The 26,276-nt window shown below is 49.4% G+C and overlaps 1 pseudogene; it reads right to left on the bottom strand.

The window, feature by feature from the left end:
* Positions 1 to 26,033, bottom strand: part of LOC140391317 (melatonin receptor type 1B-like) — a 28,050-nt pseudogene extending 2,017 nt beyond the window's left edge.
* Positions 26,034 to 26,276: the final 243 nt, after the last annotated feature.

Here is a 26,276-nt window from a genome sequence, read left to right as displayed (position 1 = left end):
CTCTGCTCCCCTTTTTGAACAAAGGGACCACATTTGCTGTCCTCCAGTCCTCTGGCACTATTCCTGTAGCCAATGATGACATAAAAATCAAAGCCAAAGGTCCAGCAATCTCTTCCCTGGCCTCCCATAGAATCCTAGGATAAATCCCATCAGGTCCCGGGGACTTATCTATTTTCAGCCTGTCCAGAATTGCCAACACCTCTTCCCTACGTACCTCAATGCCATCTATTCTATTAGCCTGGGGCTCAGCATTCTCCTCCACAACATTATCTTTTTCCTGAGTGAATACTGACGAAAAATATTCATTTAGTATCTCGCCTATCTCTTCAGACTCCACACACAATTTCCCATCCCTGTCCTTGACTGGTCCTACTCTTTCCCTAGTCATTCGCTTATTCCTGACATACCTATAGAAAGCTTTTGGGTTTTCCTTGATCCTTCCTGCCAAATACTTCTCATGTCCCCTCCTTGCTCGTCTTAGCTCTCTCTTTAGATCCTTCCTCGCTACCTTGTAACTATCCATCGCCCCAACCGAAACTTCACACTTCATCTTCACATAGGCCTCCTTCTTCCTCTTAACAAGAGATTCCACTTCCTTGGTAAACCACGGTTCCCTCGCTCGACGCCTTCCTCCCTGTCTGACCGGTACATACTTATCAAGAACACGCAGTAGCTGATCCTTGAACAAGCCCCACTTATCCAGTGTGCCCAACACTTGCAGCCTACTTCTCCACCTTATCCCCCCCAAGTCACGTCTAATGGCATCATAATTGCCCTTCCCCCAGCTATAACTCTTGCCCTGCGGTGTATACTTATCCCTTTCCATCATTAACGTAAACGTCACCGAATTGTGGTCACTGTCCCCAAAGTGTTCTCCTACCTCCAAATCCAACACCTGGCCTGGTTCATTACCCAAAACCAAATCCAACGTGGCCTCGCCTCTTGTTGGCCTGTCAACATATTGTTTCAGGAAACCCTCCTGCACACACTGTACAAAAAACGACCCATCTATTGTACTCGAACTATATCTTTTCCAGTCAATATTTGGAAAGTTAAAGTCTCCCATAATAACTACCCTGTTACTTTCGCTCATATCCAGAATCATCTTCGCCATCCTTTCCTCTACATCCCTAGAACTATTAGGAGGCCTATAAAAAACTCCCAACAGGGTGACCTCTCCTTTCCTGTTTCTAACTTCAGCCCATACTACCTCGGAAGAAGAGTCCCCATCTAGCATCCTCTCTGCCACCGTAATACTGCTCTTGACTAGCAGCGCCACACCTCCCCCTCTTTTGCCTCCTTCTCTGAGCTTACTAAAACACCTAAACCCCGGAACCTGCAACATCCATTCCTGTCCCTGCTCTATCCATGTCTCCGAAATGGCCACAACATCGAAGTCCCAGGTACCAACCCACACTGCCAGTTCCCCTACCTTGTTTCGTATACTCCTGGCATTGAAGTAGACACACTTCAAACCACCTACCTGAACACTGGCCCCCTCCTGCGATGTCAAATCTGTGCTCCTGACCTCTATACTCTCATTCTCCCTTACCCTAAAACTACAATCCAGGTTCCCATGCCCCTGCTGCATTAGTTTAAACCCCCCCAAAGAGCACTAACAAATCTCCCCCCCAGGATATTTGTGCCCCTCAGGTTCAGATGTAGACCATCCTGTCTGTAGAGGTCCCACCTTCCCCAGAAAGAGCCCCAGTTATCCAAAAATCTGAATCCCTCCCGCCTACACCATCCCTGTAGCCACGTGTTTAAATGCTCTCTCTCCTTATTCCTCATCTCACTATCACGTGGCACGGGCAACAACCCAGAGATAACAACTCTGTTTGTTCTAGTTCTGAGCTTCCATCCTAGCTCCCTGAATGCCTGCCTGACATCCTTGTCCCCTTTCCTACCTATGTCGTTGGTGCCAATGTGGACCACGACTTGGGGCTGCTCCCCCTCCCCCCTAAGGACCCGGAAAACACGATCCGAGACATCACGTACCCTTGCACCTGGGAGGCAACATACCAAACGTGAGTCTCTCACGCTCCCACAAAATCTCCTATCTGTGCCCCTGACTATAGAGTCCCCAATTACTAATGCTCTGCTCCTCTCCCCCCTTCCCTTCTGAGCAACAGGGACAGACTCCGTGCCAGAGGCCCGTACCCCATGGCTTACCCCTGGTAAGTCGTCCCCCCCACAAGTATCCAAAGCGGTATACTTGTTTCTCAGGGGTACGACCGCAGGGGATCCCTGCACTGACTGTTTTTTCCCAGTCCCTCTTACAGTTACCCACCTATCTCCAATCTTTGGTGTAACTAATTCCCTGAAGCTGCTATCTATGACCCCTTCTGCCTCCCGAATGATCCGAAGTTCTTCCAACTCCAGCTCCAGTTCCCTAACTCGGTCTTGGAGGAGCTGGAGATGGCAGCACTTCCTGCAGGTAAAATCAGCAGGGACACTAACTGCATCCCTCACCTCAAACATCCTGCAGGAGGAACATTGCACTCCCTTCCCTGCCATTCCTCTAACTTTCTACCAAGATCTGGCTAAAAAATAATAATAATATAATAAAATATGGTACTTACCTCAGACCAATGGGTTTTATTATTAGGTTAGAGGAGCAGGGCGGGTGGGAGACACTACACGTGTAGTGTCTCGGGTTTCCTCTCCACCAGAATTTATTGGGGAGGGTCTTCCCAGACGTCCGCGGGTCGACTTCCTGTTCCCGCCTAAAAAACTAATTTAAAATAAAAAAAATAAAAAATTCTCAGCTCCTGCTGAAATTGACTAACCAGCCAGCTGTTCTCACGCCGCCGAAATCGACTGGCCTGCCCCTGCAAAGACAAGTGCTTTTAAAGGTTGACTTACCTCCCAGCAACCTCCTTCCGCAATGCTCCCGCTGAAACTGACTCACCACTCACCAGCTGTTCTCCCGCCGAAATCGACTGGCCTGCCCCTGCAAAGACAAGTGCTTTTAAAGGTTGACTTACCTCCCAGCAACCTCCTTCCGCAATGCTCCCGCTGAAACTGACTCACCACTCACCAGCTGTTCTCACGCCGCCGAAATCGACTGGCCTGCCCCTGCAAAGACAAGTGCTTTTAAAGGTTGACTTACCTCCCAGCAACCTCCTTCCGCAATGCTCCCGTTGAAACTGACTCACCACTCACCAGCTGTTCTCCCGCCGAAATCGACTGGCCTGCCCCTGCAAAGACAAGTGCCTTTAAAGGTTGACTTACCTCCCAGCAACCTCCTTCCGCAATGCTCCCGCTGAAACTGACTCACCACTCACCAGCTGTTCTCACGCCGCCGAAATCGACTGGCCTGCCCCTGCAAAGACAAGTGCTTTTAAAGGTTGACTTACCTCCCAGCAACCTCCTTCCGCAATGCTCCCGCTGAAACTGACTCACCACTCACCAGCTGTTCTCACGCCGCCGAAATCGACTGGCCTGCCCCTGCAAAGACAAGTGCTTTTAAAGGTTGACTTACCTCCCAGCAACCTCCTTCCGCAATGCTCCCGCTGAAACTGACTCACCACTCACCAGCTGTTCTCCCGCCGAAATCGACTGGCCTGCCCCTGCAAAGACAAGTGCTTTTAAAGGTTGACTTACCTCCCAGCAACCTCCTTCCGCAATGCTCCCGCTGAAACTGACTCACCACTCACCAGCTGTTCTCACGCCGCCGAAATCGACTGGCCTGCCCCTGCAAAGACAAGTGCTTTTAAAGGTTGACTTACCTCCCAGCAACCTCCTTCCGCAATGCTCCCGTTGAAACTGACTCACCACTCACCAGCTGTTCTCCCGCCGAAATCGACTCTATAGCTGTTGCGACAGCTATATCATTTGTCATAAGCCAGACTTTGACAGATGTAGCAGTATCTGTTGATTGCAATTGCGATGATGTTAAAAATTGAACCTATCACACTTAGTCCCATCAAAAAGCCACTCACTTTACAGTGAATGTCACCAAGGAGCCATCCATTGTGAAACATGGCAAAGAGTATTAGTGGATATGGATACACAGCCACGACCAGGTCAGCAAACGCCAAGCTTACAACAAACACATTACCTGCAAAAGAATAAAAGAAAGAGCTGTTAAACCAAACTTAATCAGCATGCTCTCTATGCTCTCAACTTAATCTTACCGTGGGCAGCACGGTAGCATTGTGGATAGCACAATTGCTTCACAGCTCCAGGGTCCCAAGTTCGATTCCGGCTTGGGTCACTGCCTGTGCGGAGTCTGCACATCCTCCCCGTGTGTGCGTGGGTTTCCTCCGGGTGCTCCCGTTTCCTCCCACAGTCCAAAGATGTGCAGGTTAGGTGGATTGGCCATGATAAATTACCCTTAGTGTCCAGAATTGCCCTTAGTGTTGGGTGGGGTTACTGGGTTATGGGGATAGGATGGAAGTGTTGACCTTGGGAAGGGTGCTCTTTCCAAGGGCTGGTGCAGACTCGATGGGCTGAAGGGCCTCCTTCTGCACTGTAAATTCTATGATAATCTAGTCCTGATAGAATTTTATAAGTCTCAATGAGATCCCCCCTCATTCTTCTGAACTCCAGCGAGAACAATCCCAACCTAGTCAATCTCTCCTCATATGACAGTCCCGCCATCCCTGGAATCAGTCTGGTAAACCTTTGCTGCACTCCCTCGAGAGCAAGAACATCCTTCCTCAGAGAAGGAGACCAAAACTGCACACAATACTCCAAGTGTGGCCTCAGCAAGGCACTGTACAATTGCAGCAACACATCCCTGCTTCTATACTCGAAACCTCTTGCAATGAAGGCCAACATACCATTAGCCTTCTTTACCACCTGCTGCACCTGCATGCTTACCTTCAGCGAATGGTGCACAAGGACACCCAGGTCCCGCTGCACACTCCCCTCTCCCAATTTACAACCATTCAGGTAGTAATCTGCCTTCCTGTTTTTGCTTCAAAAATGAATAACCTCACACTTATCCAAATTATACTGCAACTGCCATTGGTTTTCCCACTCGCCCAACATGTCCAGATCTTGCTGTAGGATACCTGCATTCTCATCACAATTCACCCTCCCACCTAATTTGGTATCATCTGCAAACTTTGAGATGTTACATTTTGTTCCCTCATCCAAATCATTCATATATATTGTGAATAGCTGGGGTCCCAGCACCGATCCCTGTGGTACCCCACTGGTTACTGCCTGCCAACTTGAAAAGGACCCATTAATCCCTACTCTTTGTTTCTTCTCTGCCAACCAGTTTTCTATCCACCTCACTACATTTCCCCCAATCCTATGCACTTTAATTTTGCACAATAATCTCTTATGCGGGACTTTGTCAAACGCCTTCTGAAAGTCCAAATATACCACATCGACTGGCTCCCCCTTGTCGACTGTACTGGTTACCTCTTCAAAGAATTCCAACAGATTTGTCAAGCATGATTTTCCCTTCATAAATCCATGCTGACTCTGACTGATCCTGCCACTTCTTTCTAAATGTTCCGCTATAAAGTCCTTGATAATGGATTCAAGCAATTTTCCCACTACCAATGTTAGGCTTACTGGTCTATAATTTCCTGCTTTCTCTCTACCTCCCTTTTTGAATATCGGAGTGACGTGAGCTACCCTCCAATCTGCAGGGACAGTTCCATAGTCTATAGAATCCCAGAAGATGACCACCAATGCATCCACTATTTCCAGAGCCACCTCCTTAAGCACTCTGGGATGCAGATTCTCAGGCCCTGGGGATTTATCCGCCTTCAATCCCATCAGTTTTCCCAGCAAATGTTTCTACTAATGTTGATCTACCTCAGCACTTCCCTCTCACTAAACCTTTCATTCTCCAACATTTTTGGGGTCTGATTTGTGTCCTCATTTGTGAAGACAGAACCAAAGTATGTATTTAATTGCTCAGCCATTTCTTTGTCCCTTATTATGCATTCCCCTGTTTTTGTCTGCAGTGGGCCGACATTTCTCTTTACCAATCTTTCTCTTCACATATCTGTAGAAACTCTTAGTGTCAGACTTTATGATCCCTGCAAGCTTCCTTTCGTACTGTACTTTCCCCTTCTTAACCAATCCCTTCATCCTTCTTTGCTGAATTCTGAACTGCTCCCAATCCTCAGACCTATTATTTTTCTTGGCCAAACTGTGTGCTTCTTCCTTGGATTGGATACTATTTCTAATTTCCTTAGTAAGCCATGGATTGGCCCTCTTACCACCTTTGCTTTTGTGCCAGATAAAAATGAACAGTTGCTGTAGTTCCTCCATGCGTTCCTTGAATGTTTGCCATTGTCTATCCACTGTCATCCCTTGAAGTAACTCTCCCCAATCTATCAAGGCCAACTCACGCCTCATATCCTCATAGTACCCTTTATTATGATTCAGCACCCTCGTCTCTGAATCAACTACTTCACTCTCCATCTTGATAAAAAATTCTATCATGTTATGGCCGCTCATCCCCAAGGGGTCTCGGACAGCCAGATTGGCAATAATTCCCATCTCATTACATAGTACCCAGTCTAAGATGGCCTGCTCTCTAGTTGGTTCCTCCACATATTGGTCAAGAAAACCATCCCGTATACACTCCAGGAATTTGTCCTCTACGGCATTGTGGCTAATTTGATTTGCCCAATCTATGTGAAGATTAAAATCACCCATGGTCACCGATATTCCCTTATTACATGCATCACTAATGTCTTGTTTAATGCCATTCCCAACCTCACCAGTGCAGTTTGGGGGTTTATATATGACACCCACTAATGTTATTTGTCCCTTGGTATTTCTCAACTCTACCCATACAGATTCCACATTGTCAGAGCTAATATCCTTTCTCACTATTGTGTTAATTTCCTCTTTAACCAGCAGTACCACGCCACCACCTTTTCTTTTATACTGAGAACCCTGGGACATTCAGTTCCCATCCCTGTTCACCCTGCAGCCATGTCCCCGCAATCCCAATTACATCATACCCATTTATATCTATCTGCGCGATTAGTTCATCCACTTTATTGCAGATGCTCCATGCATTAAAGCACAGAGCCTTTACGTTTGTCCTTTTCACAATGCTTGTCTTGCTCCCAATATTTTTCTCTACTGCCCCGTTTGAATTTTGTCCTTGGTTTCCCCACCTATCGCTTTCTTATTCACTTTTCTACCTTTTGCTTTTGTCCTTGCTCCCTCTTTCTCTGACTCCTTGCTTAGGTTCCCATCCCCCTGGTATTTTGATTTAAACCCTCCCCAACCGCTCTAGCAAATAGGATATCATGGTCGGACATCAGTTCCAGTCCTGTCCAGGTGTAACCCGTCCAGTTTGTACAGGTCCCACCTCCCCCAGAACCGGTCCCAATGCCCCAGGAATCTGAAACCCCCCACTGACACCATCTCTTCAGCCACGTATTCATCCTATATATCCTGTCATTTCTACTCTGACTAGCATGTGGCACCAGTAGTAACCCTGAGATCACTACCTTTGAGGTCCGATTTCTGAACTTCCTTCCTAGCTCCCTGTATTCTGCTTTTAGGACCTCATCCCTTTTTTTACCTACGTCGTTTGTACCGATGTGTACCAAGACCACTGGCTGTTCACCCTCCCCCTCCAGAATGTCCTGTACCCGCTCCGAGACATCCTTGACCCGGCACGAGGGAGGCAACATACCATCCTGGAGTCTCATTTGCGGCCACAGAAACGCCTGTCTATTCCCCTTACAATTGAATCCCCTATAACTATTGCACTGTCACACTTATCACCCCTCCCTCTGCAGCAGAACCAGCTATGGTGCCACGGGTTTGGCTGTTGCTGTTTTCCCCTGAGAGGCTATTCCCCTCAACAGTGTCCAAAACTATATATCTGTTCTGCAGGGGAATGGCCACAGGAGATTCCTGCACTACCTGCCTAGCTCTCTTGCTCAGTCTGTGGTCACCCATTCCCTTCATGCCTGCGGAGTCTGAGCCTGTGGTGTGACCACCTCTCTATACGTGCTATCCACGATACTCTCCGACTCACGGATGCTCCACAGTGTCTCCAGCTTCCAGGAGCTGTAACTGGAGACACTTCCTGCACACATGCTGACCCTGGGGACTGGAACTGGCCCCAGCCTACCACATGGAGCAAGAGGAGCAGACCACGCTTTGGAGCTGGCCTGCCATGAATTATTCCTTTAAATTAAACCTGTGAAATTAAACTTTAGAAAGATGTTTTTGTGTCAGATTAAATCTAATCTCCGTATACTATTTAATTCAATTTATTTTTAAAACTGAGTATTTATCCCTCTTGATCTGGCAATAACTTTAAAATAGTTATTTAATTGAAATTTAAAAAGTTATTTAAATCAACTTAAAAATAGTAATTTAAATCAACCCAAAATAGTTATTTAAGTCACATTAAAAAAATAGTAATTCAAATCAACTTAAAAATAGTAATCTAAGTCAAATCAAAACTAGTATTTAAATCAGGAGCTCCACAGATGTTCACATTTAGCCCAGTCTGCCTTTCAGCCAATCAGGTCACAGTTTCGTGTGATGTCACTTTATCGGGTTTTTTTCAATTTTGAAACAACCAGCTGTCTTACCCGACAGCGCTCTTTATTGAAGTCTCGCCCCTCTCTCCGCGCTCTTTATTGAAGTCTCGCCCCTCTCTCCGCGCTCTTTATTGAAGTCTCGCCCCTCTCTCCGCGCTCTTTATTGAAGTCTCGCCCCTCTCTCCGCGCTCTTTATTGAAGTCTCGCCCTTCTCTCTCCGCGCTCTTTATTGAAGTCTCGCCCCTCTCTCCGCGCTCTTTATTGAAGTCTCGCCCCTCTCTCCGCGCTCTTTATTGAAGTCTCGCCCCTCTCTCCGCGCTCTTTATTGAAGTCTCGCCCCTCTCTCCGCGCTCTTTATTGAAGTCTCGCCCTTCTCTCTCCGCGCTCTTTATTGAAGTCTCGCCCTTCTCTCTCCGCGCTCTTTATTGAAGTCTCGCCCTTCTCTCTCCGGGCTCTTTATTGAAGTCTCGCCCCTCTCTCCGCGCTCTTTATTGAAGTCTCGCCCCTCTCTCCGCGCCCTTTATTGAAGTCTCGCCCTTCTCTCTCCGCGCTCTTTATTGAAGTTTCACCCCTCTCTCTCCACGCCCTTTATTGAAGTCTCGCCCTTTCTCTCTCCGCGCTCTTTATTGAAGTCTCGCCCTTCTCTCTCCGCGCTCTTTATTGAAGTCTCGCCCTTTCTCTCTCCGGGCTCTTTATTGAAGTCTCGCCCTCTCTCTCTCCATGCTCTTTATTGAAGTCTCGCCTCTCTCTCACCGGGCTCTTTATTGAAGTCTCACCCTTTCTCTCTCCGTGCTCTTTATTGAAGTCTCGCCTCTCTCTCTCCGGGCTCTTTACTGAAGTCCTGCCCTCTCTCTCTCCATGCTCTTTATTGAAGTCTTGCCCTCTCTCTCCTCTGCGCTCTTTATTGAAATCTCGCCCTCTCTCTCTCCATGTTCCTTATTGAAGTCTCGCCCTCTCTCTCTCCACGCTCTTTACTGAAGTCTCGCCTCTCTCTCCGCGCTCCTTATTAAAGTCTCGCCTCTCTCTCCGTGCTCTTTATTGAAGTCTCTCACTCTCTCTCTCCACGCTCTTTACTGAAGTCTCGCCCTCTCTCTCTCCGTGCTCTTTATTGAAGTCTCGCCCTCTCTCTCCATGCTCTTTATTGAAGTCTCGCCCCTCTCTCTCACTTCGATTTTCTTGCTCGAAAAACACTGTTTAGAAAAGTGGTTTTGCATTCGCATTTCGCACAAATTTTCCCAAAGGCGGGATATTGCCCCTGCAAGTCCCTATTTCCACACTCCTTACACAAAATGGTGGCATCTGGCAATTATTTAAAATGGCTGCCGCTGTTGAAACTACGTTATGTTTTTGGGTGCATCATTACGTGGGCTTCATTCTCGATTTCCATGCCGAAACTTCTCATGTTTAAAGTATTGATTTACTGTGCAGCTAACTCACTGGCATGGCAAACTTTTATTGCATCTTCAAGCTGGAGCTCATTCTCCCTCAAAAGACGCTCATGGACTTTATTGTTCTTATGCCAAAAACAATTTGATCCCTGATCATTGATAACTGTAATGTGGCAAAATTACAAGTCTGAGCCTTTAATTTAAAATCTGTGAGTAATCTGTCTAATGACTTGCCTGCCTGCTGCATGCGTGTTCTGAAAATGTACATTTCAAAAGTTTTGTTCTTCTTTGGGGTGCAATGCTCATCAAACATTTTAATGACGGCATCAACATTTTCTCTATCTGCCTCTCTTTCAAATACAAATGTATTAAAGGTTTTGATCGCCTGTGGACCTGCTACAGTAAGCAACAACACTATTTTGCGCTCATCAGGCTGTGCCTATAAATCTAGAGCCGCTACATATAAAATAAACTGCTGCTTAAAAGCATACCAATTTGCATCTAGGGGCAGCATGGTAGCACAAGTGGATAGCACGGTGGATTCATAGCACCAGGGTCCCAGGTTTGATTCCCTGCTGGATCACTGTGCGGAGTCTGCACGTTCTCCCCGCGTCTTGTGGGTTTCCTCCGGGTGCTCCGGTTTCCTCCCACAGTCCAAAGACGTGCAGGTTAGGTGGATTGGCCATGATAAACTGCCCTTAGTGACCAAAATGGTGAGGAGGGGTTATTGGGTTACGGGGTGATGCTCGATCAATAACTCCAGAAGCGAGATTGGAAGGCAATTGAAGGCTTTATTGGACTAGATGTTTCCCCCAGCAGCGCAGTTACAGAATCCAGCTGCTAGGGAGACACAGGCTCTTATACTCCGCCTTATTGGGCGGAACCAGCAGGCAGGCTTCACCAATGATATTGCTGTCTCAGGTACCTCCCACACCAATGGTCTTACAGCATCAACCTGGGTACCGTAATACCCCTAATACCGACTACCACACGGGGATAGGGTGGAAGTGAGGGCTTAAGTGGGTCAGTGCAGACTCAATGCGTCGAATGGCCTGCTTCTGCACTGTATGTTCTCTGTTCTATGTTACCAATGATATGAAGACTTTGTGGTGTTTTCAGACTATCCATCTTGTACTTCGGTGGCCAGTTGAGCATTGAGATGTGTTCTTTTGTTAGTAGATTTTCTTTTAGTAGTACTGTTTCCTAATTCTTCACATTAGATCATCAATCTGTAGATCACTACTGCTGGTACCATGTTATGCTCTGGTGCGTTGCAAAGATTGATTCAGTGCACTAGAGAATGTCTAGTTTGTGACTTGTAAAGATTTATTAAATTACAATAATGTGGGAAGGAAAACAATACCAATACTGCTAAACTATGAACTGTTGATAACTATAATATGAGAGCTAATACAAAACACAACTATCCACGATGACTCCTAATCCCAGACTCCTTGAGGCTGCAGTATCACGTGGTACATCTCTACTGCTACCTGCTGGTTGGAGGTCTGACATTTTAACATACAGAATTGCTCATGTATATCATTACAGTTATCATTTTTTTAAATTAAGGGGCAATTTAGCATGGCCAATGCACCTACCATACTCATCTTTGGGTTGTGGGGCTGAGACCCATGCAGACATGCAAGCTTTTAACACAGAGGGTAGTGGGTGCCTGGAACTCGCTACCGGAGGAGGTGGTGGAAGCAGGGACGATAGTGACATTTAAGGGGCATCTTGACAAATACATAAAGAGGATGGGAATAGAGGGATACGGACCCAGGAAGTGTAGAAGATTGTAGTTTAGTCGGACAGCATGGTCGGCACGGGCTTGGAGGGCCGAAGGGCCAGTTCCTGTGCTGTACATTTCTTTGTTCTTTGTTCTTTGTTGACACGAGAACAGTGACCCAGGATCGGGGTCGAACCCGGGTCCTCGGCTCCATGAGGCAGCAGTGCTAACCACTGTGCCACCATGCCGTACATACGTTATCATTCATAACTATAAAAATCTCATGAAAATATTGGTAGAATTTATAGGAATGTTGCCTATCATGATATTCAAACACACACATCATGATAGATAGACCAACAGACCAATTAGCACACATAACATGACAGCCAATCACAGACAAGAGCAGACACAGTATAAGACAAGAAACACAACACCATGTGGACAATCCATCTGGAGACAAGGACAAGGAAAGGACCTGATTAACAAGACACTCACATGGTCACCACTGAGTACCAAGACAGATCTGTAAATAACAAGTTGGAATAAAACTTTGTTGTACCAATCGCAACCGTGTTGGTTCATCTGTACCTCAGAGCACCCAACACCACATGATACCAGTGAGTGGATCGATACCTGCCGGCAAATCTGCCATCCTGAGCCATGGACACCCACAACAAACCGCAGCCGTTGCAAGTCGCTGGGAACCTGGGCACCAATTGGAAGCTCTTCAAGCAGCGATTCGAACTGTTCATGCGAGCCAACGATAAACAGAGTGCCTCGAACGAAACAAAGATTGCCATGCTCCTCACTACCGCAGGTCAGCACGCCATCGATGTATACAACTCCTTGGTGTTCGCGGAAGACGAGAACAAATCTAAATATGACATGGTCCTCCTCAAGCTCGACCAGCACTTCAACGTTGAGGTCAATGAAAGCTTTGAGAGGTATATCTTTCAGCAATGCCTGCAAGGTAAGGATGAGCTCTTTCAACCCTTTCTGACGCACCTCCGCATACTCGCGCAGTCCTGCGGTTACGGCACCACCTCAGAGTCAATGATCCGGGATCAGATCGTTTTTGGCGTTGCCTCCAGTGGCCTACGCCAGCAGCTTCTTAAAATTAAAGGCCTGACCTTAGCATCTGCAGTGGATGCCTGTGTCCTGCATGAAAATGCGACCAGCCGCTTTGCCCAATTTCAGGCGACCGAATCGGCACGGAGAGGGTCCCAAGTGATCGAATCGGCAAGCCAGGCCGCCCACGAGGCCGAACGCATCCAGGCAATCGAGTTTCTCCCGGCCCGCGGCCCGGACGAGGGCGGCCGTTTTGCGCGCTTTATGAGGTCTCCCGTGTTTGTGCGCGCCAAAATCAACGGCAACATTGAGGGACGCACTGCGCAGGCGCGCCCGACGCAAGACCGAACTGCGCATGCGCAGTGGCGTAACGAACGCCATGACGTCATGACGTGCGGCAACTGTGGAGCTGCACATTTAAAAGGGCAATGTCCTCCAAAAACCCGACAATGCCTACGCTGTGGCAGGATGGGCCACTACGCTGCCTACTGTCGAGTAGTTCAACCGATGGATCCTCCACATCTCCGACAACCTCGCAGACACGTGCTAACCATCCAGCCTCCACATCAGGATATCCAACCCAACGACACAGATGGCCAAGACGCCTTCCGAGTTGCGGTCATTGATGTGAACCGGGTCAACATCATCAATCCGGCCGATGAATGGAGTGCCACCCTGACGGTCAACCGATGACTTTCCGCCTGGACACTGGCGCATCCGCCAACCTCATAGCATGGTCAGCATTCTATGCCATGAAGGTCAGACCACCAATTCAGCCATCCCGGTGCAAGATGGTCGACTACAACGGGAACCGTTCTCCCGGACATGGGATCCTGCCAGCTCCAGGTGACACACAGAACACACACGGCCACACTCTCGTTCGAAATAGTTGGCTCATCGAAGGACTCCTTGCTGGGCACACAGGCATGTAAGGCTCTCCACCTTGTACAACGAATTCTGTCTCTCTCTCCAGACGACACATCTGACTTCCCGGATGCTGAGTTCAACGCACAGCTCCAATCGCTCCTCGTCCACAACCAGGAGGCATTCGAAGGCATGGGAACACTGCCATACACATACAGAATTCGCCTCAAACCACATTGCCTTATAAATTTTGATCTCTACAAAGCAGCTTAGTAATCACGTCTTTGATGTAAATTACACCAACCAAATCTCAGAAAAATGGCAAGGGTGAAATCTATTTACCATCAGAATGCATATGATCAATAGTAAAATTGGTGATTCATAGAGTCGACAACTAAATTAGACATGTACATATGTCAAACTGTGTGGTATATGTAGTGGAAATTAATTATACTCCTAGACACATTCTTGGTTCTTTTCAAGTATGGCATCAAAATATATAATACATCACTAATTTCCCCATTCTCCTGCAAGTATAATTGCTGCTGTGTTGGCCCTGACGTAGTGAATTGTTCAAGAGTGCAATTACAGGCTATAGAAGACTGTAAACATTCCCATTGTGGGCTATATTTACCAGGCACATTATAAGTAAGAAATTGGCCACAGATTAAGCTGACTGTTCATTGAACACACAATGAATAATAATGACCTTGAATGCAACTTCCCAAGTCTGAGAGCAGAGTATTGGGGCACTAGATATTAAACCACTGAGTTTGCACTCGGCAGCTTACATTGTTTATTTTAAATTTTTTAATGTAATTTTAAGACATTTTAACTAAATATAGTTTCAGTAAGTAACAGCAGTACACTTTTTTGACGGATATACAAGAATAAATATTGGGTGGGATTTAGTGAGCCTGTGAACCAAGGGCGGAACTCCTGTCATGGCGATAAAACTTGCCCTCCCCGTAACGTAATCAGCTTCATGCCCACAAAGGACGTGACCTGAATTGCATAAATGTTAATGCATTACAAGTGTGGTGTTGGGCGTTCTGACACACAGATGAGCCAACACAGTCGTATTTGGTACAACGCTGTTTTATTCAAACTTACTATCTATAGTTTTGTCTTGATACTCTGCACGTGGGGACTCCCTGTCTGTGATGTTAAAACAGGTCTTGTCGTTGTCCTTGTCCCCAGATCTACTGCCCACCAGGTGTCGTGTTTGTCCTTTTATACAGTCCCTGTCTTTGTCTGTGATTGGTTGTGGTGTTGTGTGTTCTGATTTGTCTGTTGGTGTGATTATCATGATGTGTGTGTTTGAATATCATGACATCCACCCTTTTTACAAAGATATGTGCCTACGTGGTTATAAATATAATCGTGTCGTGAGTGCATCTAAGAGTGTGTGTGTGTGTGTGTTGTGTACAGCGTGTGTATATGACGTAACTATTTACATGGGGCGATGTCGGGTGCGTCATGCGAACGAGGTTGTACCATAACAAAACATGAATGCGGAAAAAAAACTTTGAATAGTGGTCCGGTCAAACGATATCTGGAACGATAAACAACAACAGGTTATAATACAGTAGTGTTTAACTTTTTAAACATATGAACAGTGTTATAAGTCCAGTCTAATGGGTGTGCGACGAATTCAGGTTGACCGCCTCAAGGGTGGGTCAAGAACCACCGGCTGATGTGCAAGCCTGGCCATGGGTGGCGATGGAAGGGGCGTGATCTGCGGCAGCTCCACGAAGTCATCCCTGGAAGCCTGTTGAGGATCCGGTGTGTGTGTACAGTGTGGCTGCGAGCGTGGAAGTCGGCGAAGGGCGCGCCGATTGCGGCGACGCACTGAACCATCCGGCATACGTATCAGGGACGAGCGGGGAGCCACACGGCGGAGAACGTCGGCCGGTGCTGACCAGCCACCATGCAGTAGATGGATGCGTACTTTGTCTCCGGAGGACAGGGGGGGCAGGTCCGTCGCTCGTGTGTCGTACTGACTTTTCTGACGATCACGCTGCATTTGCATCTTACGAAGAACCGCATAATGATCCGTTGTTGGTGCCAGGATGGATGGCACCGTCGTCCTGAGGGAGCGACCCATCAGGAGCTGTGCTGGCGAGAGACCCGTGGCTAGCGGGGCCGATCGATAGGCCAGCAAGGCGAGGTTAAAGTCCGATCCGGCAGCAGCCGCCTTGCAGAGGAGCCGCTTGGCAATGTGAACGCCCTTCTCTGCCTTCCCATTCGACTGTGGATGTAGAGGGCTGGACGTCACGAGTGAAACCATATGCTGCGGCAAAGGACGACCATTCACGGCTGGCGAAACAGGGTCCATTGTCCGACATGACAGTCATTGGAATGCCATGGCAAGCAAATGTTTCCTTGCAGGCCCCAATGACTGCGGACAACGTCAGATCATGTAGAGGTATGACTTCCGGGTAATTGGAAAAGTAATCTATAATAATGATGTCATCTCTGCCGAGCGCGTGAAATAGGTCAACACCCACCTTCGCCCAGGGGGACGTCACCATCTCGTGTGGTAGAAGCGTCTGCGGAGGTTGCGCCGGCTGAAACCTCTGACAGGTTGTGCAATTGAGCACCATGTTGGCTATGTCTTCATTAATACCCGGCCAATATACCGCCTCTCGGGCCCTCCGTCTGCATTTCTCGATTCCCAAGTGGCCTTCGTGTAGTTGATTAAGAATCATCTGGCGCATGCTGTGCGGAATGACAATCCTGTCTAACTTCATAAGGACCCCGTCAATGTTGATAAGGTTATCTCGCACATTATAAAACTGCGGGCACTGCCCTTTGAGCCACCCTTCCGCCATGTGGCGCATCACTCGCTGTAGAAGGGGGTCAGTCGCTGTCTCTGCGCGTATGCGGGCCAGACTTGGGTCGTCAGCCGGCAGATTTGCTGCTGTCAGAGTAACGTGTGCCTCAATTTGACATACGAACCCCTCCGCATCTGGTGGTGTACTCACTGCTCGGGAGAGCGTGTCTGCCACGATGAGATCCTTCCCCGGAGTGTAGATCAGTTCGAAATCATACCTCCTGAGTTTAAGTAAGATGCGCTGGAGGCGAGGGGTCATGTCGTTCAGGTCCTTGTTTATTATGTTGACCAGGGGGCGGTGGTCAGTTTCGACCGTGAATTGTGGAAGACCATACACATAGTCGTGGAACTTGTCCAATCCAGTTAACAAGCCCAGGCATTCTTTTTCTATTTGCACGTAGCGCTGTTCCGTAGGGGTCATGGCTCGTGAGGCATATGCAACCGGGGCCCATGACGACATGCTATCTTTCTGCAAGAGTACTGCTCCAATACCAGATTGGCTGGCATCCGTTGAGATTTTTGTGGGGCGAGCCGTGTCAAAGAACGCCAACACTGGTGCCGTGACCAGTTTGTGCTTGAGCTCCTCCCATTCCAGCTGCTGCGATTGTTGCCATTGGAATTCTGTTGATTTCTTCACGAGATGGCGCATAGCCGTTGTATGAGAAGCAAGGTTGGGAATGAACTTCCCAAGGAAGTTGACCATGCCCAAGAATCTTAGGACAGCCTTCTTGTCAGCCGGCCGTGGCATGGCTGTGATGGCGCTAATTTTGTCTGAATCGGGACGGACCCCTGATTGTGAGATGTGGTCCCCGAGGAACTTCAGCTCAGTCTGGCCAAAAGCACACTTGGCGCGGTTGAGACGCAGGCCATTTTGTCGTATGCGGGCGAAGACACGTCGTAGACGATGCATGTGCTCCTGCGGAGTGGTGGACCAAATGATGATATCGTCCACATATACACGTACCCCTTCGATGCCTTCCATCATCTGCTCCATGATTCGGTGGAAAACCTCAGATGCCGAGATGATGCCAAATGGCATCCGGTTGTAGCAGAATCTGCCGAAAGGGGTGTTAAACGTGCATAGCCTTCGGCTGGCCGGGTCCAATTGGATCTGCCAAAATCCTTTGGACGCATCCAGTTTGGTAAATATTTTGGCTTGGGCCATCTCGTTGGTGATTATCTCTCGTTTGGAGATGGGATAGTGTTCCCGCATAATGTTGTTATTTAGATCTTTAGGATCTATGCATATGCGGATCTCGCCAGAGGGCTTTTTTACACAGACCATGGAGCTGACCCATGGCGTGAGCTCCGTGACCCTGGATAGGACCCCTTGGTCCTGAAGAACCTGCAGCTGCAACTTGAGGCGGTCTTTGAGTGGCGCAGGAACCCTGCGAGGTGCGTGAACGACCGGGATGGCGTCCAGTTTGAGGCGAATCTTGTAAGTGTATGGCAATGTCCCCATGCCTTCAAATACCTCCTGGTTGTGAGCAAGGAGGGAATGGAGATTTGCGTGGAACTCAGCATCCGGGAAGTCGGATATCTCATCTGGAGAGAGAGACATAATGCGCTGTACCAGGTGAAGGACCTTACACGCCTGTGCGCCCAGTAACAAATCTTTTGATGAGCCAACAACTTCGAAGGGGAGTGTGGCCGTGTGCGTTTTGTGAGTTATCTGTAGCTGGCAAGAACCCATGGACGGGATGACGTTCCCGTTATAATCAACCATCTTGAGCCGGGATGGCGTGATGGGTGGTTTGACCTTCATGGCCTGGAATTCAGAATATGCAATCAGGTTGGCGGATGCGCCGGTGTCCAGACGGAAGGTGACGTGCGATCGGTTGACCGTTAGGGTGGCACTCCACTCATCGGCCGGATTGATGGCATTGACCCTGTTTACATCGATGACGGAAACCCGGAAGGCATCCTGGTCACCTGCATCATTTAGCTGGAAGTCTTGATGTGTGGGCTGGACGGTCCTGACGTGTCTGCGAGGTTGTCGGAGATGTGTAGGATCCATGGGTTGAGCCGCACGACAGTAGGCAGCATAGTGGCCCATCTTGCCACATTGGAGACACTGTCGGTTTTGAGCAGGACATTGCCCTTTTAAGTGTACAGCTCCACAGTTGCCGCACGTCACGACGTCACGGCGTTTGTTGCGCCACTGCGCATGCGCAGTGCGATCTTGCATTGGGCGCGCATGCGCAGTGCGATCTTGCCTCGATGTTGCCGTTGGTTTTGGCGCGCACAAAACCCTGTCTTTGTCTGTGATTGGTTGTGGTGTTGTGTGTTCTAATTTGTCTGTTGGTGTGTCTATCATGATGTGTGTGTTTGAATATCATGACAATAAGGTTAAAGTCGAATCTCCAGGCCTCATCCAATTTTCCCACCCAACAGGCATGATATCATGTGGGCGTGAATTACTGCTGCTTTTTAAAAACAGGAACCAGGCGCCATGACCTCCGAGAGGGAGGAAGGAGGTGAGCACCCCTCTCCACTTCATACCAGCGAGTCCAGGGAGCCAGAATCCACTTGCCAGCTCCAGGGCAGGAGGAGGAAAGGGTTTTTGGGGGCCTCCAGGATGGGGGTAATAACTGGTGTGTGTTGCCCTGAAGCCTGCTGCCTGTGTCATTTAAACATTTTTTTAGAGCACTGTGTCAGTCTGCTGCCTGTGTTGTTAGTAACGTTTAATGAGCGCTCAGTTCGTCAGTTGTCAGTGACATGAGGTTGTGGGGGTCTGTGTGATGAGACTGAAGGAGGTGCGCTGAATGGGCTGGATGAGACCCCAAAAGAGAAGACAATATGGTGCCCAGCCTGGGTGATGGAGGGGACTGTGGGGTAGGGTGGGGGCAATCGTTAAAAATGAATGGGTGTTTGTCCTGGAGACAAAATGTAAAGGCATGATAGCAATGAGGGGCTGGATTCCTCATTTGGGAGACTAAAGGTGGGATATTTTAGCCGTGCCCACCCGGCGATCGGAAATTCCTGCCCGAGGCCAATGGACATTTATGTGGCCCCCGTTGCGTCCATGGCGATCATGCGGCAGGCACTGAGGAATAAATCAGCCCTAAGTGTTCCCACTGGAACTGAATTGCGCTTTTTGAACAAAATGCAGGCAAAGTGGCCAGCACTCTGTGCATGTGAATTGCAAACAATTCCCAGTCCCTCTGGCACCTAGCCCCCACCCCCACCCCTGATTTCGGGAGTCTGAGGTGGATCAACTGCTGGATGCCATAGAGGGGAGGCTCTTTCCCAAAGAGCCTCAAAGAGAGATTCAAGCCCGCCCTCCTAAACAGCACATGAGAGGAGGTGGCAGAGGCAGTGCTGCCAGCATCAACAGGACCTGCACACAATGCCGGAGGAAGATGAATAACCTTTTTGGGCAACTCCAGTGAGACACTTCGGTGCACCTGTCATTACTCCAGTCCCATTCTCCTCACATCTGCTCCCAATTCCCTAGAGGCCAACAACACCCCACCTGCCTGCATGTCCCTCACATCCCACCCTCCACCAAACCTCAAGGGCTTTGCACACACATGCAACCAGCCACAGACCCCCTCATAGAACTCACCTCCCAAAGCCTCACTGTGTCTTTTCTGTGTCCTCAAGGATACGGTGACCCATAATGGGTGTGATTCTCCGGCATCGTGACATTCTCGCCCGAGCAAAACAAGGCCGGTGAATTGCGGGAGTAGCCGAAAACGAGAAGCGTGCCAGGCGGCAAACAGTTTGCAATGCAACTGGCCCACTCCCGTCGGCAAAATCAGGATCTTGCCGTAGCGTAGCGAGGAACAAATTATCACCACTTAAATCTTATTTCCATACAATTAATGAGAGCCACCCCATATCCAATATCCTCACGTCATTCATCGTCCTCCACAGCAAGCGGTCATGCTGCCACCGATTAGTACTCTATTTGAAAAACATTGGTGGATCCTCTGCACCCCAATGCCGAAATTGCGGCCGGCGCCAGGGCAGAGAATCCATTTCCTCGCACGGAATCGAGACCAGCGGCGGTTCCCCGATTCTGTGGGCCCCGAAAAGCGCCAAACTTGGAGAGTACGCCGCGCCGCCCAGCACCTACCTGGGGTCACTGCTCTAGGCCCGCTCTGCCATTCTCCGCCCCGAATGGCTGAAACACCAATGGCGTGAATCTAATGTGGTCCTGCCGGTCGGGATACTAGTGTGGCGGCTGTGGACTCAGTCTGCGACCATCCTGGTTGGGGGCGGGCCGATCGGAGGGCAGGGGGCCCTAATGCGTGGCCGGGCAATGTTTGGATGGGTGGTCAGGGTCGGGCGCGCGGACGATCAGGGGGTCTATTGTTAGTGTCCAGCTCCGCGGTCCGAGTCTGCCATGGAGCACGGCGCGGCCGCTGGAGGCCGCCGCCGTGCGCATGCGCGGTCTCCGACCCGAAAGTGCGGGAGCCTGTGTCTGCAGCAAAAGCGGTTAGATTTATGCCGGGTCCCTATTAGCCCCCTGCAGGGCTAGGAATATGTGGCCCTTTCACGCCAGTTTTTCTGGCATGAAAATCCACAGTTTTGACGCCGGCGTGGGGACATAGTCCCAAAAACATAGATTCCAGCCCATTAACCTGGTGGAAGGGCTTCTGTGGGGAGCCGAGGAGGTGAGTAGCCATCGTTGCTCACAGGCAAAGAGCCCAGGGGTGCTAGACGTGCCACCCCAGTGCTCAGCAGGGGGAGGGGGACCCTCTGCAGGAGTGGGATCCCCTCCGCAGAGGTGGGCTGCCATGGGAGAAACTGGGGGGGGGGGGGAAACTGGGGGGAAACTGCGTGTGGTACCACCATGCCAACCCTAGTGTCATGTGTATCTGTTCCAGGGCAACCCTTGTCGCTGCCCATCAGCCCCACCGACCTTCCATAACCCACATCGACTGCTGAGGCCTCAGACCGTGTGGTAGAAGGCTATTGCAAATAGGGACAAAGGGTCATCTGGACTCAAAACGTTAGCTCTTTTCTCTCCCTACAGATGCTGCCAGACCTGCTGAGATTTTCCAGCATTTTCTCTTTTGGTTTCAGATTCCAGCATCCACAGTATTTTGCTTTTATTTTATTGCTAATAGGGATTAGGTTATTGTGGTTAAGTGAACAATTCACACAACCCAAGTGGATGTGTGGACAGGCCATGTAGCCTGTGCAGCTCATTGCCTAGCATCCCAATCACACCTTGATGCCTGGACACTGTGCTAGAACATTGCAGGAGGCAACACCGCACACACAGCAGCCAACATCCATGGGCCGGGTAGCCACCCAGCACCCCCTCCTCCCGATAGGTGGGCATAGGGCCCTGGGATTCACTTTGGGATGGAGGACAGCTGGTTCGAGCCCTGGCTGCCCTGCATCGTCTGGGTCAGCCAGACCTGACGGTTCCCATGGCCTGCACCATCATGTCGCCACCCTCAGCGATGCTTCTCAATGACTGGGACATGCTCTGTATTGCCTCAGCCATGCCCACCTGTGACTGGGACGAGCTCCACAGCGTCCCAGCCATTTCCATCTGAGAAATGTCCCGTAGAACCTCATCAAGAATCTCAGCCTGATACTGGGTGACATCCCCCAGCAAGGTGGTCATTCTGCCGAGACCCTCAGCCATGGCAGTCACCGACTGCAGAACGCCTTGGACACCTTCACTGATGGCGCCGACGCCGTGCACCAGGCTCTCCGCTGCGGTCACCACCCTAGTAGTGTTGGCATCAGTGCAACACATTGCCGGTGCCATCTCCTGCGCCCGTAGCCTCTAGACTCCTCCAAGCTGGAGCGTCGCTGACATATCCCTCTGAATATCCCGGCCACACCTCAACATCTCCATCAGCTCCGGGGTGACATCTTCCACAGGCTCAGCATCAGGTTGGGATCCAGCTGGGTCATACGATCCAGCAGACCTCTGACTGCTATCTTGCCTGGGGGTTCCTGCCTCCACCTGATGTACGCCAGCAACTGTGTGGTGCTCGGCAGGCTTTCCCTCAGAAGCCTGACCACTAATATTTCCCACCGAGGAGCGTGTATCTGCGCTGGTGGAAGGTGGGGATTACAGCTGTGCCATGACTATTATGGTGACATCCTCGGAGCTCTCCAACAAGGTATTCTCCTTGGAGACTGGAGAGGGGGCCACTTGGGATGGGCCGGCGTCTGGAGGAGCGTGGGAAAATAGACATGTGGTCAGTGAGAGGGATGAGTCAGTCAGTAAGGCAATAACAACTTACTTTTGACAGGTCTTTTGGCTGGGCCCGGTGGTTCGTCACCTCTGCGGCATCCGCCAGCCTTTGCGTTGGTCACCGCTCTGTCCTTGAAGGTGGTGAGGTTCTTATGTCCTACCACCAGTCTGAACTGTCACCCGGCGATTGTGGGAGAGTGTTTCCTGAGGAGGCAAGAGAGGGCATCAATAGCCACAAGCATGGTTCACAGTGGTTGGATGGGTTGGGGGGTTGAAGGGAGAAGGTGTGAAGGTATGAAGGAAGGTTTGGGGGGGTTGAAGGGAGAACGGGGGTGGAGGGAAGGTTGGGGGCCGTATGAAAAGTTGGGGGGTGGATGTTCGCATGGGGCGGAAGAGTCTCGGGGGTCAGTGGGCATTGGTGTGTACTCACTTGTGCTGCTCGATATAGATCGTTGATCTCTTTCCGGCACTGGAGACAAGATCTCCTGTTCACAGTCCCGGCGCTCACAGCTGCTGCCACCTCGTTCCGGGCAGCACTGGCTGCCCAATGACACAGCTCTACGGGTATGTCCATGACCGGAGGTTGGGTGGGTACCATCATGAAATGCTTCATGAGATCGATCAACGCTAGCCTCCCAGATAGTCTCGATCCATTGCATTTCGCCTACCGCAGCAAACGATCCACAGCAGATGCTATCTCTCTGGCCCTACAATCAACACTCGAACATCTCGACAACAAGAACACCGACATCAGACTGCTGTTCATAGACTACAGCTCCGCCTTCAACACCATTATCCTGACAAGACTAATAACCAAATGTTGCAACCTTGGACTTGACCCCTCCCTGTGCAGCTAGATCCTTGACTTCCTCACCAACAGACCGCAATCTGTCAGGATAGGTAGCAGCACCTCCTTCACATTAGTCCTCAACACCGGGGCCGCACAAGGATAACACACATGACTGTGCGGCACGATTCAACTCCAATTCATTCTATAAGTTTACAGATGATACAACTGTGGTGGGTCGTATCTCAAACAATGACGCATCAGACTACAGAAGGGAGATTGATCACTTGGTTGCATGGTGTACCGAAAACAACCTCTCTCTAAATGGCGGAAAGACCAAGGAACTGATCATCGACTTCAGGAAGCGTAGAACGACAGCCCCCCCCGACCCCTGCCGGCATCAATGGCTCCGAAGTGAAGATGGTCGATAGCTTTAAGTTCCTGCGGGTCAACATCACCAACAGTCTGTCCTGTTCCACTCACGTTGATGCAACTGTCAAGAAAGCCCAACAATGTCTCTACTTCCTATGGAAGTTAAAGAAATTTGGCACGTCTGCATCGACTTTCACAAACTTCTACGGATGTGCCATAGAGGGTGTTATATTTTAAATAATGACTTATCTAAAATATACATATTACTCTTGAATCTACCAGGATGATAAAATGACCAATAGTCTTCTTGTTGAAAGATGAACTATTTAATGAGTAATAAAATAATAAATGGAGCTTATATCAATTGTTGTTTCAAATCAGTCCATTCTGCAATACGTTTGTCAGTCCATATGAATTCTGTGTTCTTTCTGATCAATTGACGTCGAGAAGTTGTTCTCGCGGATAGATTTGAAATGAACTTTCCTAGAAAGTTGACAAATCCGAGAAAGCGTAAGACAGCCTTCTTGGGCGAAATTCTCCCCCAACGGCACGATGTCCGCCGACTGGCGCCAAAAACGGCGCCAATCAGACGGGCATCGTGCCGGCCCAAAGGTGCGGAATGCTCCGCATCTTTGGGGGCCGAACCCCAACATTGAGGGGCTAGGCCGGCGCCGGAGGGATTTCCGCCCCGCCAGCTGGCGGAAATGGCGTTTGTTGCCCCGCCAGCTGGCGGAAATGGCGTTTGGTGCCTCGCCAGCTGGCGCGGAAATGCGGCGCATGCGCGGGAGCGTCAGCGGCCGCCGACAGTTTCCCGCGCATGCGCAGTGGGGAGAGTCTCTTCCGCCTCCGCCATGGTGGAGGCCGTGGCGGAGGCAGAAGGGAAAGTGTGCCCCCACAGCACAGGCTCGCCCGTGGATCGGTGGGCCCCGATCGCGGGCCAGGCCACCGTAGGGGCACCCCCCGGGGTCAGATCGCCCCGCGCACCCCCCAGGACCCCGGAGCCCACCCACGCCGCCTGGTCCCGCCGGTAAATACCAGCTTTGATTTACGCCGGCGGGACAGGCAATTTCTGGGCCGGAGAATTGAGCGGGGGGTCCCGCCAACCGACGCGGCCCGATTCCCGCCCCCGCCCAATCTCAGGTACCGGAGACTTCGGCGGGGGCGGGATTCACGGCGGCCAACGACCATTCTCCGACCCGGCGGGGTGTCGGAGAATGACGCCCCTTATCTTTGGGAATTTGCATTGCCTTGATAGCTTGGACTTTGTCTTTATCTGGTTTAATGCCTTCAGCCGTTATGTTGTCACCTAGGAATTTTAAAGATGAGGCTGCAAACATGCACTTGGCCTTGTTTAACTTTAAACCATAGTTGTCAATTCTCTGGAAAACCTCCTGAAAATGCTTGATATGCTCTTAGGCATTGTTGACCAGACAATTATGTCGTCAACATAAACCCAAACTTTTTCTATGTCCTCGGTCATCTGTTCCATTGTTCTGTGAAACATTTCAGAAGCAGATATGATACCAAAAGGCATCCTATTGAAACAGTACCTTCCAAAAGGTGTATTAAAAGTACAAAGAAGTTTGCTGGAGTCTTCTAACTGCATCTGCCAAAATCCTTGAGACACATCAAGCTTGGTAAATATTTTAGCTTTTGCCATCTCAGCAGTGATATCTTCTTTCTTTGGTACTGGATAAAGCTCTCTCTTGATACTTTTATTGAGACCTTTTGGGTCCATACAGATTCTTACTTCACCTTTACACAGACCAGGGAGCTTACCCAGTCAGTAGGTTGACTAACCTTAGAGATTATTCCTTGAGTTTGAAGTCTTGACAATTCAGCTTTCACTCGATCTTTAAGTGGAGCAGGAACACGTCTAGGTGGATGGATCACCGATTTGGCACCCTTTTTCAGTTGGATTTTGTACTGAAAAGGTATCGTGCCCATACCTTGAAAAACATTTGGGTATTGCTGTAAGAGCTGCTGAACATCATCACTAAATGCACTTGATTGACATGTATTCATGAAGATTCTCTGTGTGAGTTGCAAATCCTTGCATGCTTGTGCTCCAAGTAATGATGAACGAGTGTCATTGACAATCTCGAACCTTACTTGTTGTTGAATGTCTCTGTTTGTGACACTTAGGTAGCAGGATCCATGTGAAAAAATGGGGTTGCCATTGTAATCATGCAATGAGCATTCTGGAGGAATAATTTCATAATGACTCTTGATCTTGGACAGGTCCTTGGAATTCAAAAGATTAGCCCAGGCGCCAGTATCAAATTTAAAAGTGATTGGAATTGTGTTAACATACACAGTAGCCATCCACTCGTTGTTTACTAGGTTGACGTTTTGTTCTTCCGTTGCTTGAAGATTTTTCTCATAGTCTCAATGAGATAACTTCATTGTTTTAAGATGATCCTTGCTTGCTTGTAGATCATGCTTGATGGACAAATCAACTACACCAACGAAGAAAGTATTTTCTATTGAGACAATCTTGTCACCTTCCATGAAATCTTCTTGAATGTTGATTTCTTCCGTTTTGTCCACAGCTCGTACTTTGAAATA

Source organism: Scyliorhinus torazame, chromosome 15 (assembly GCF_047496885.1).
Source record: "Scyliorhinus torazame isolate Kashiwa2021f chromosome 15, sScyTor2.1, whole genome shotgun sequence".
Lineage (NCBI taxonomy): Eukaryota > Metazoa > Chordata > Chondrichthyes > Carcharhiniformes > Scyliorhinidae > Scyliorhinus > Scyliorhinus torazame.
The sequence above is the reverse complement of the archived record's forward strand: the minus strand, read 5'-3'. Positions and strand labels throughout refer to the sequence as shown.